An 8,724-nucleotide genomic window follows, 5' to 3' on the forward strand; every position below is an offset into this window, starting at 1 on the left:
AGAACTTCAAACTCGTACTTTCCAGCATGCGTGATAAAAGCAGTCTTTGCTTTTGCCTGCGGATGGAGATCTATCTGCCAATAGCCGCTCTTTAAGTCCAGTGCCGTGATGAACTTTGGAGCACCCATTTTTCCTAATAGTTCTTCTATTCGCGGAAGCGGATACGAATCTTTCACGGTCACTTTATTTAACGCGCGATAGTCAACGCAGAAACGTATCTTTCCGCATTTCTGGTGGACAAGTACCACAGGCGACGCGTAAGGACTAACGGAGGGTTTCACGATTCCGTCGCGGATCATTTCGGGAAGATGATCTTCAATTATCCGTTTTTTCTCGTCGCTAACACGATACGCGCGTTGACTAACGGGAACATCGGTGGTAGCGTGAATCTCGTGGTAGACTAAGTTCGTACGTCCCGCTTTTTCCGATATTTGGCTTTAACCGATATATCGGTATCGGTTAAAAATGAACCGATATTTCTACCCGATATTTTTGAAGAAAATAAATACTTATGTTGAGAGTAGATGGCGCCATAAGACCTAAACTCTGAGACAGCACAGTTTTTCATCTATTTTTGGATAACGTAACTAGTGTCTAAAATGGGTTTTTCGTATGAAAAGCCAGTTTTATAGTTTCAAGTACCGAAATTGGATCGAGAATCATCTATAGAGATGGGCCGATACCGATACCATATCGGTATCGGTTTGATATCGGTTTAATCGAAGGATCGGGTAAAATATCGGTATCGGTACGTATCGGTTTCCCAAGTATCGGATCATATCGGTATCGGTTTAAACTGGTATCGGCCCATCTCTAATAAAAATGTAGGAAACGGGGGCCTAATTTCACGGCTCACAAAGAATTTAAATTAAAACTAGAAATTGAATTAGTTCCCAGGTTCCCGTTTAAGGACTTATTGTCCATGACTAACTATATTTACCAAGTAATCCATTGTCGAAAGAAGACACAGTCGTAGTAGAAATAATACTTGTCTTTATTAAACAAAAACACGTCTGAACTTAGCGCGTGTACAAAGGAACTGCATCTGACTGCGTTACAGACGGAGGCGGGGGTTTTTATTCCCGCGAAAACGTTTTTTAGTAAGTTTGACAGCGGTGGCGCTTAAGGCGCTACTTCGGGACAATTTAACATTATACAAAAATAAGTATAAAAAATGAAAAATGAACAAAGCAGACGACGCGGTTTTTTCCCAGGAAGGAGAAGCTTGGTGTGGACGGTTACAGCTTATTGAAAAGAATGGCATTTTTTCTATATTATTATTTTGACTTTGAAGATAATTGGAGCGATTCCTAATGTTGTGCATGTCAAACCACTTCGTCATTACTCGTAAGTTGTCAATTGTTGGCTGACAATTTTTAAATTTAAATGCTTGTGGGTGCGAAAATCTATTAATCTTTTAAATATTGTAATGCTGTTACAACTTCAGTTGAAAAGATGTCTGAAGCTCTAACAAGATTTTTTTCAGATTACTTGGTTACACTTGCTTTCTTGTTAATTTTTTGACTGGTTTGATGCTCAAATCTTTTTGAAGCTCGTATAAGTTCTTAATGTATGACCCATATATGTCAGTGGGATGGTTCTCTCTTTCTGATTGCCTCCAGTAATTGCGTTCGGTCATATTAAATTGCATGACTTGGATCAAAACTTAGGAATAATTTTCTGGTGCTGGTTTCCAGATCAGAGCTGTGCTAATTAATTAGTTAGCTAATTCAATTTGAAATTAATTAGCAACATTTACTAATTGAATATGGTAATTGAATTTTAATTACCTTAGTGCTAATTGAGAAGTAATTCTAATTAATTAGTATGATTCGGAAAGGTTATTATCTAATTACAATTTAATTAGATTAAGGATTAACTAATTAGTCAATTGGATTTTCAATTAATCTTTTATGCCAATTTGTTGTAAAAAATCGAGGAATTAATTCTTGATTCATCTATTTGAATATGAAAAAGCCTTGTTATATCGATGAGGAAACCTTAGTGCTACTCTAAATTTTTCAGCTCCTCAATTATGAGAGAATACTAGTACTAGCAGAAAATTTCGTAGTTCGCAACTGCCCCATTTCGAAGTTCCGACTGATTTACCCACTCGAATTAATAGCAGTTCGCATGTATTTACTACTCAGGAGTCCATTATAGGAACTGTGCAATAAAATGAAGAAATTAGACAAATTTTAACATGACGGAACACTCGAGGCCTGTCTCATTTTTTGAGAATAATTCATGGCTTCCGTACCCGTTTTTCAATGGCATTAAAACATTAAACTTTGCATTACCAAAGTACTAAATCCATGGGCACTTTAAACTTTTATGTTTACTTATGGTTTCTTTTTTACCTTAATTAGAAAATATTAATTCTAATTAATTAGTTTGATAAATAAATGTCTAATTTCTAATTGAATTGAATTAGTTTCTATGTCTAATTGCTAATTGGCTAATTAATTAGTTCATAAATATTTCCCTAATAGCTAATTGGCTAAATAATTAGTTCATAAATATTTCCCTAATTGCTAATTCTAATTCAATTAGTTGTCAGCTAATTAGCACAGCTCTGTTCCAGATTTATAAACTGGAATTATTTCTGCCGTTTTCCATTTTGTAGGGAACGATCCTAGCTCAAAAGACAGGTTAATTATTCTTGTGAGTCGTTCTGCTAATATCGCTGCCAGAGCCTTTAATAGGGCAGGGGCTAAGTCACCTATTCCTGTGGTTTTATTAGGCTTGATACGTTTAAGGGCTGTAAATACCTTAGCCTCTGACACTCGGTGAAAGGTATGCAAAGTACTTGTTGAGCCATCTTGAGGACTAATATCAGTGGCTACGTATTTCTTTCTTGTCGAGTAAGCTGTCAATTATATTTATGTAATAATCGTTCAGTGCGTTGACAATTTCATCTGGATCCACGAGGGAGCAGTGTTGATAGTCTAGGCGTAAGATTGTCTTTCTTGCTTTTAGTTTAAAGTATGGTTTTAGGGTTTTCCACATGGTGGAGGCCCTATCAGGTTCTTTAAATCTGGTTTTAAGGTAATTAGTTTTACGATCTCTGATCATTCGGTTTACAACGTTCCGCTGCCCCCGATATAGGGCAGTGTAGCGATCGTGACAGTTGGGAAAGAGACTGTAAAGGAACCGTTCTGTAAACTTTCATTAAAAACGTCAGTCAGGACATTTCTTAGGGCAAACCAGTATGTGCGGTAAAACATCGCAGTGAGACCATCAGGACCGGGAGCCTTACGGTTTCTCATGCTCTTCATTGCTGAGGTCACTTCATCCGGAGAGATTAGCGAGCTGAGTGCGGACGACATTTCATTAAGCCTATTGCGAGGAATACTAGATATACCCACCGGAGTCTAGATCTTAGCTTTCTTCATGAAATTACTAAACCAAGGATTATTCTATATCCAGATGTAGTATAGCTTAAGTAATATATAAACAACCATTTCAAATAACAATATTAAAAAGAATCTTTGGAATATCAAAATGAAACAGAGCTTTAAAGCTACAATCGTACAAAATGCATCATAATTACGAAAAATATTTCCACATATTCACTTTATATTATGGATAAAGGGAATATTATGGTTCTGTAGGATTTCTTTACACATCAAAACAAAACGAACTTCTAACGCAGCGCACTAGTGTAACAACGGACGGACACACACAGACAAAACCATAGACTGCCTTTTAACTCTTTGCGTATTAATTTTGAATTTAGAAACATGATTATCTTAAATATTAAAAAAAGTTACGAAATATTGAAGTAGTATTCCAAGCATAGCGAATATACAGTAAAGCAGACGACATTTTACATCCAATATGGACAAATCTTGGACACATGGAAATCAGTCAATGGGGAAAAGAACAGGAAATGAAGTCTACGCTTTAGCTGTTTACCGTTTATTCTGATAGCTACATTCACAACTGGTTTGCAGTGTAAACACTATCGTCTCGTCTCACCTCAACAATATTCTTAGTTTGCCAACATGAATGTTTACGTTAAATAACACCAAAGCTAAATTGTAGCTAGACGCACTAATAGTCAATGCGCACCATAAAGAGAATAAAAAGTCTGTAGCTACTACCCGTTTACCATTAGCCCTTTTACTATTCTAATTGCCACCACGATCTTTTCTTCTATTATAAAATCTTAACCTGATTATTTAAGAGTGTATTTAACTTTCGGCTCACTCTGAACCGTTGATGTCTCTTCATTTCAGACACGAAAATCAAAGCCCAAAGTTTGCTTCACATCAGGCCTCAATTATTTACTCTTTGTTTCACTAAGCCTATAGCGGATAATACTTGATATACCCGACGGAGTCTAGGTCTTGGTTTTCTTCATGAAATCACTAAACCAAGGATTATTCTATATACAGTTGTAGTATAGCTTTAGTAGTATTCAAAGAGCCATTTCAAATAGCAATATTAAAAAAATCTTTGGAATATCAAAATGAAACAGAGCTTTAAAGCTACAAAAGTACTAAATGCATCATAATTACGAAAACTACTTCCACATATTCACTTTATATTATGGATCAAGAATGAAAACTTCAAAGCTATGATCCGATAACGATTAGCCCTTTCACTGATCTAATTACTACCATGATGGTTCCTTCTATAATATAATCTAAATCTGATTATTTAAACGGGTATTTAACTTTCGGCCCACTCTGAACCGTTAATGTCCCTTCATTACAGACACGATAATCAAAACCCAGAGTTTACTCCTCTCAGGTCTCAATTATTTACTCTTTGGTTCACTTAGCCTATTGCGGATCAAACCTAATTTATCCGGCAGAATCCAGGCCATAGCTTTCGTCATGAAATAACTAAACCCAGGATTATTCTATATACAGATGTAGTATAGCTTAAGTAATATATAAACAGCCATTTCAAATAATAATATTAAAAAAATCTTTGGAATATCAAAATAAAACAGAGCTTTAAAGCTACAAAAGTACTAAATGCATCGTAATTACGAAAAAGATTTCCTCATATTCACTTTATATTATGGAAAAAGTGAATATTAAGGTTCTGTAGGATTTTTTAACAGATCAAAACAAAGCGAACTGCTAACTCGGGGCACTAGTGTGATAACGGACAGACACACACAGACGAAAAATAGACTGCTTTTTAACTCTTTCCGTATTAATTTTGAATTGAGAAAAGAGATTATCTTAAATATTAAAATAAATATAATTACTTTTAATTATTTTAATCTTCAATTATTAACATTAACAATAGTTAAATCGTTTAAAATAAAGTTATACCTATTATCATCTCAAACTTAGCTAATATTGACGTTTAAAGTGAAGGGTACCCCTCTTGCCCGCTTTCCTCAAATTTTGGGGTATATATACGATTCGTTTCCATTATAATAGTAAGGAAAAAGCGCAATTGCGAAAACCTTTGGTGGCGATCCCATCTTAGGGAGGCTAGACGTTTCTCGTAACCCTAGCTGATCGCCGCGTATATCCTAAAACCAAACGATGATAATGGAGTAGAAGCCAATGATACAGATTGGTGTCTATGTGGAATAGACGGAAGACCAGTGGATGGTGGTGATAGAAGCCAATGATACAGATTGGTGTCTATGTGGAATAGACGGAAGACCAGTGGATGGTGGTGTTAGAAGCCAATGATACAGATTGGTGTCTATGTGGAATAGACGGAAGACCAGTGGATGGTGGTGTTAGAAGCCAATGATACAGATTGGTGCCTATGTGGAATAGACGGAAGACCAGTGGATGGTGGTGTTAGAAGCCAGTGTAAGTGCAGACTGGTGTCAATGTGGGATTGACAAAGAATAGAAGATGGTGGTGGTGGAAGCCAGAAAAGTACCAAACTGGTGTTCATATGGGATGGACGAAGACCAAACATGGTGGTGTGAGAACTCAAGTATAGAGTAGCCAACGGAGAGAAATACAATTTTCCAAATTTCTGTGAACTGTCAATGCGGTCCGAAAATTGGGAACACGTTTGCTCCGATACGAAAACTGCGAACGCGGTCACGTGGGTGTAACAACGGACAGACAGACAGACACACAGACACACACACACACACACACAGACAGACACGGCCGTTACAGAACCTCTCCGTGACATACGTCACTCGGAGAGGTAATAAATATAATTAATATTTTCTTCGTTAGTTATTCGCCTTATTGAACGTTACATCGTTTTAAAAAAGAACAACTAAACATTCTTGAGAGACTTGACTAATATTGGAGTTTGAAATGAAGCATACGCCGGTTGCTTCGCCTTACTCAAATAGGTAGTATATTAAGGTGTCGAACTACATCTAAAAGCAAGAACAACCGCAATTGCGAAAACCTTTGGTGGCGATCCCACCTTAGGGAGGCTAGACGTTTCTCGTAACCCTAGCTGATCGCCGCGAATGTCTTAAACCCGAAGATGGAGTAGAAGCCAAGTGGGATGGACGAAGACCAAAAGATGGTGGTGATTAGGAGCCAGCATGTACAGACTGGTGTCCATGTGGGATGGACGAAGACCAAAAGATGGTGGTGAATAGAAGCCAGTATGTACAGACTGGTGTCCAAGTGGAATGGACGAAGACCAGATGATGGTGGTGATTAGAAGCCAGTATGTACAGACTGGTGTCCGTGTGGGATGGACAAAGTCCAGAAGATGGTGGTGTGAGAACTCAAGTAGAGGAGCCATTTCCGTGACTGTGAAAGCACTTCGGAAATGGCGAACACGTTTGCTCCGAATTGGAAACTGCGAACGCGGTCACGTGGGTGTAACAACAGACACACACGATCGTTACAGAACCTCTCCGTGACATACGTCATTCGGAGAGGTAATTTCCAAAGTTAACTATACCATAAGTCTATTATGTAAGGTCCCCATAAGTATGAGTCCCCAATTAGGTCTTATACTACCGGCATTGTACTCGTATTAACATTTTGAAAATTTGGGGGGTACGATAAAAGCGCCATCTATAATTCCTAGGCTGTTTGCTTATACCGGAAGTTGGGGTAGAACTTTCAACTTTTTCACCAATTGGGGAATGGCGGCGGGTACCGTTTACATTGCTGTTTATTTGGTAAAATCATCTTACATACTTTGAATTTAATGGCGGAGACAAATAAAAGCGGTCATTGTCATCTTTACGTGGAGGCATGGATTTATAATAGAAGCTTACGCTTCCTGGATATTCCACTCGCCTTAAAACGCGCACAACATTTATGCCATAAAAATTCGCGCGCATGGGGACCGGGGGGCTGATGACGTAGAAATTGAGGCAAATTCAGAGGGGGTGGAAGTTTTTCACGCGTAAGAGTTCTAATTTTTAATAGCGCGCGAGAAATAATTTTTAGAAAAGCGCGCACACGCGCTCCGAGAGAAAAAAGTTTGCCTCATTTTCTACGTCATCAGCCCCCCCAGTCCCCACGCGCGCGAATTTTTATGGCATAAATGTGTTTAAAATCAAAATGCCTTACTGAAGGCTGCAGTGAAATATCCAGGAAGCGTAAGCTTCTATTATAAATCCATGGTGGAGGATTAAGTTAAGTTACAAGATGAAAACAAGCTACACTTTCAGTTAACTGACTGATTTTCTAGATAAGACTTTAAATAGCAAGGCTTAACTTCAGATTAAACATCTTTAACGGTGTTAAGAAGATAATCTAATAGTAACACTAGATACTTTTCGTGCAAATTGTTTTCTAATAACCTTGAATACATTCTACCTCTTTATGTGTTAATTAAACGCACTTCTTCATTTAAATACTACTTTAGTTTAGGCTAATACCTCCCAGCTCCATTCCTGGCCGCCGCCATTTTTAAACCTGCCTACGATTCGATCTTTAAGACTAAGACATGCGCAATAAAAAATTCGATTACGTCAGATCCGCTTTGTGGTACCTCCAGAGTCCGACAGTGGGCGATGAAATTTCCTGACCTGCTTCACTCATTAGGGGCATTTGCTCTTGACTTAAATTGACTTTGTTTCTGAATTATGGGGGCCTTACATAAAAGACTTATGATTATACCATATGCTTATGTTTCTACCAAAACATTTTCTCTTTCCTAGTAGCTTCACAAAGATAAAAAACCTTATGCCTTTTTTTATTACTTCAAAAACCATCCCATTAATTTCTATCCTGTGTAAAAAATCCACCAATATGTAAAAAGTAAATTTACAAATAATAAATATATATTTTTAAGAAAGAATAACATGTACAATATAACAAGTTGAGAAACCTATGTAAACCTCTCAGAGTCGAGGTTTTAATCGTCAGTAATTTTCCTTTATTCTAGTTAAGTTGTTTTAAGAAAGTTATTCCTAAAACCATCTTAAACAGCTATTGTTGAGGTTTGAATTCTAGCGTATGCCTCTTCAAGAAGTTTTGGAAATTTAGGGTATATTGATTTATAATAAATGATAAGAAAACCCCAATGGTGTGAACCTTTGGTGAAAGCCATTTGGAGGCTAGACGTTACTCGTATCCCTAGCCGGTCGCCGCGACGATAACCCCAACGATGATAATGGAGCTGAAGCCAATATTGCTTTCTGTGAACTGCGAACGCGGTCGGATGTAGTGTATATGTTTGCTCCGATTTGCCAACTGCCAACGAGGTGACGGACACAAATATACACACAGATACGTCCAGTGTAATACCTCTCCGTGACGTCATCGTCACTCGGAATGATAAAGAGTGAGATAAAAAAAATCT

Source organism: Phalangium opilio, unplaced genomic scaffold (assembly GCF_054372755.1).
Source record: "Phalangium opilio isolate 3A_F unplaced genomic scaffold, DU_Popi_V2 ptg000246l_1, whole genome shotgun sequence".
Lineage (NCBI taxonomy): Eukaryota > Metazoa > Arthropoda > Arachnida > Opiliones > Phalangiidae > Phalangium > Phalangium opilio.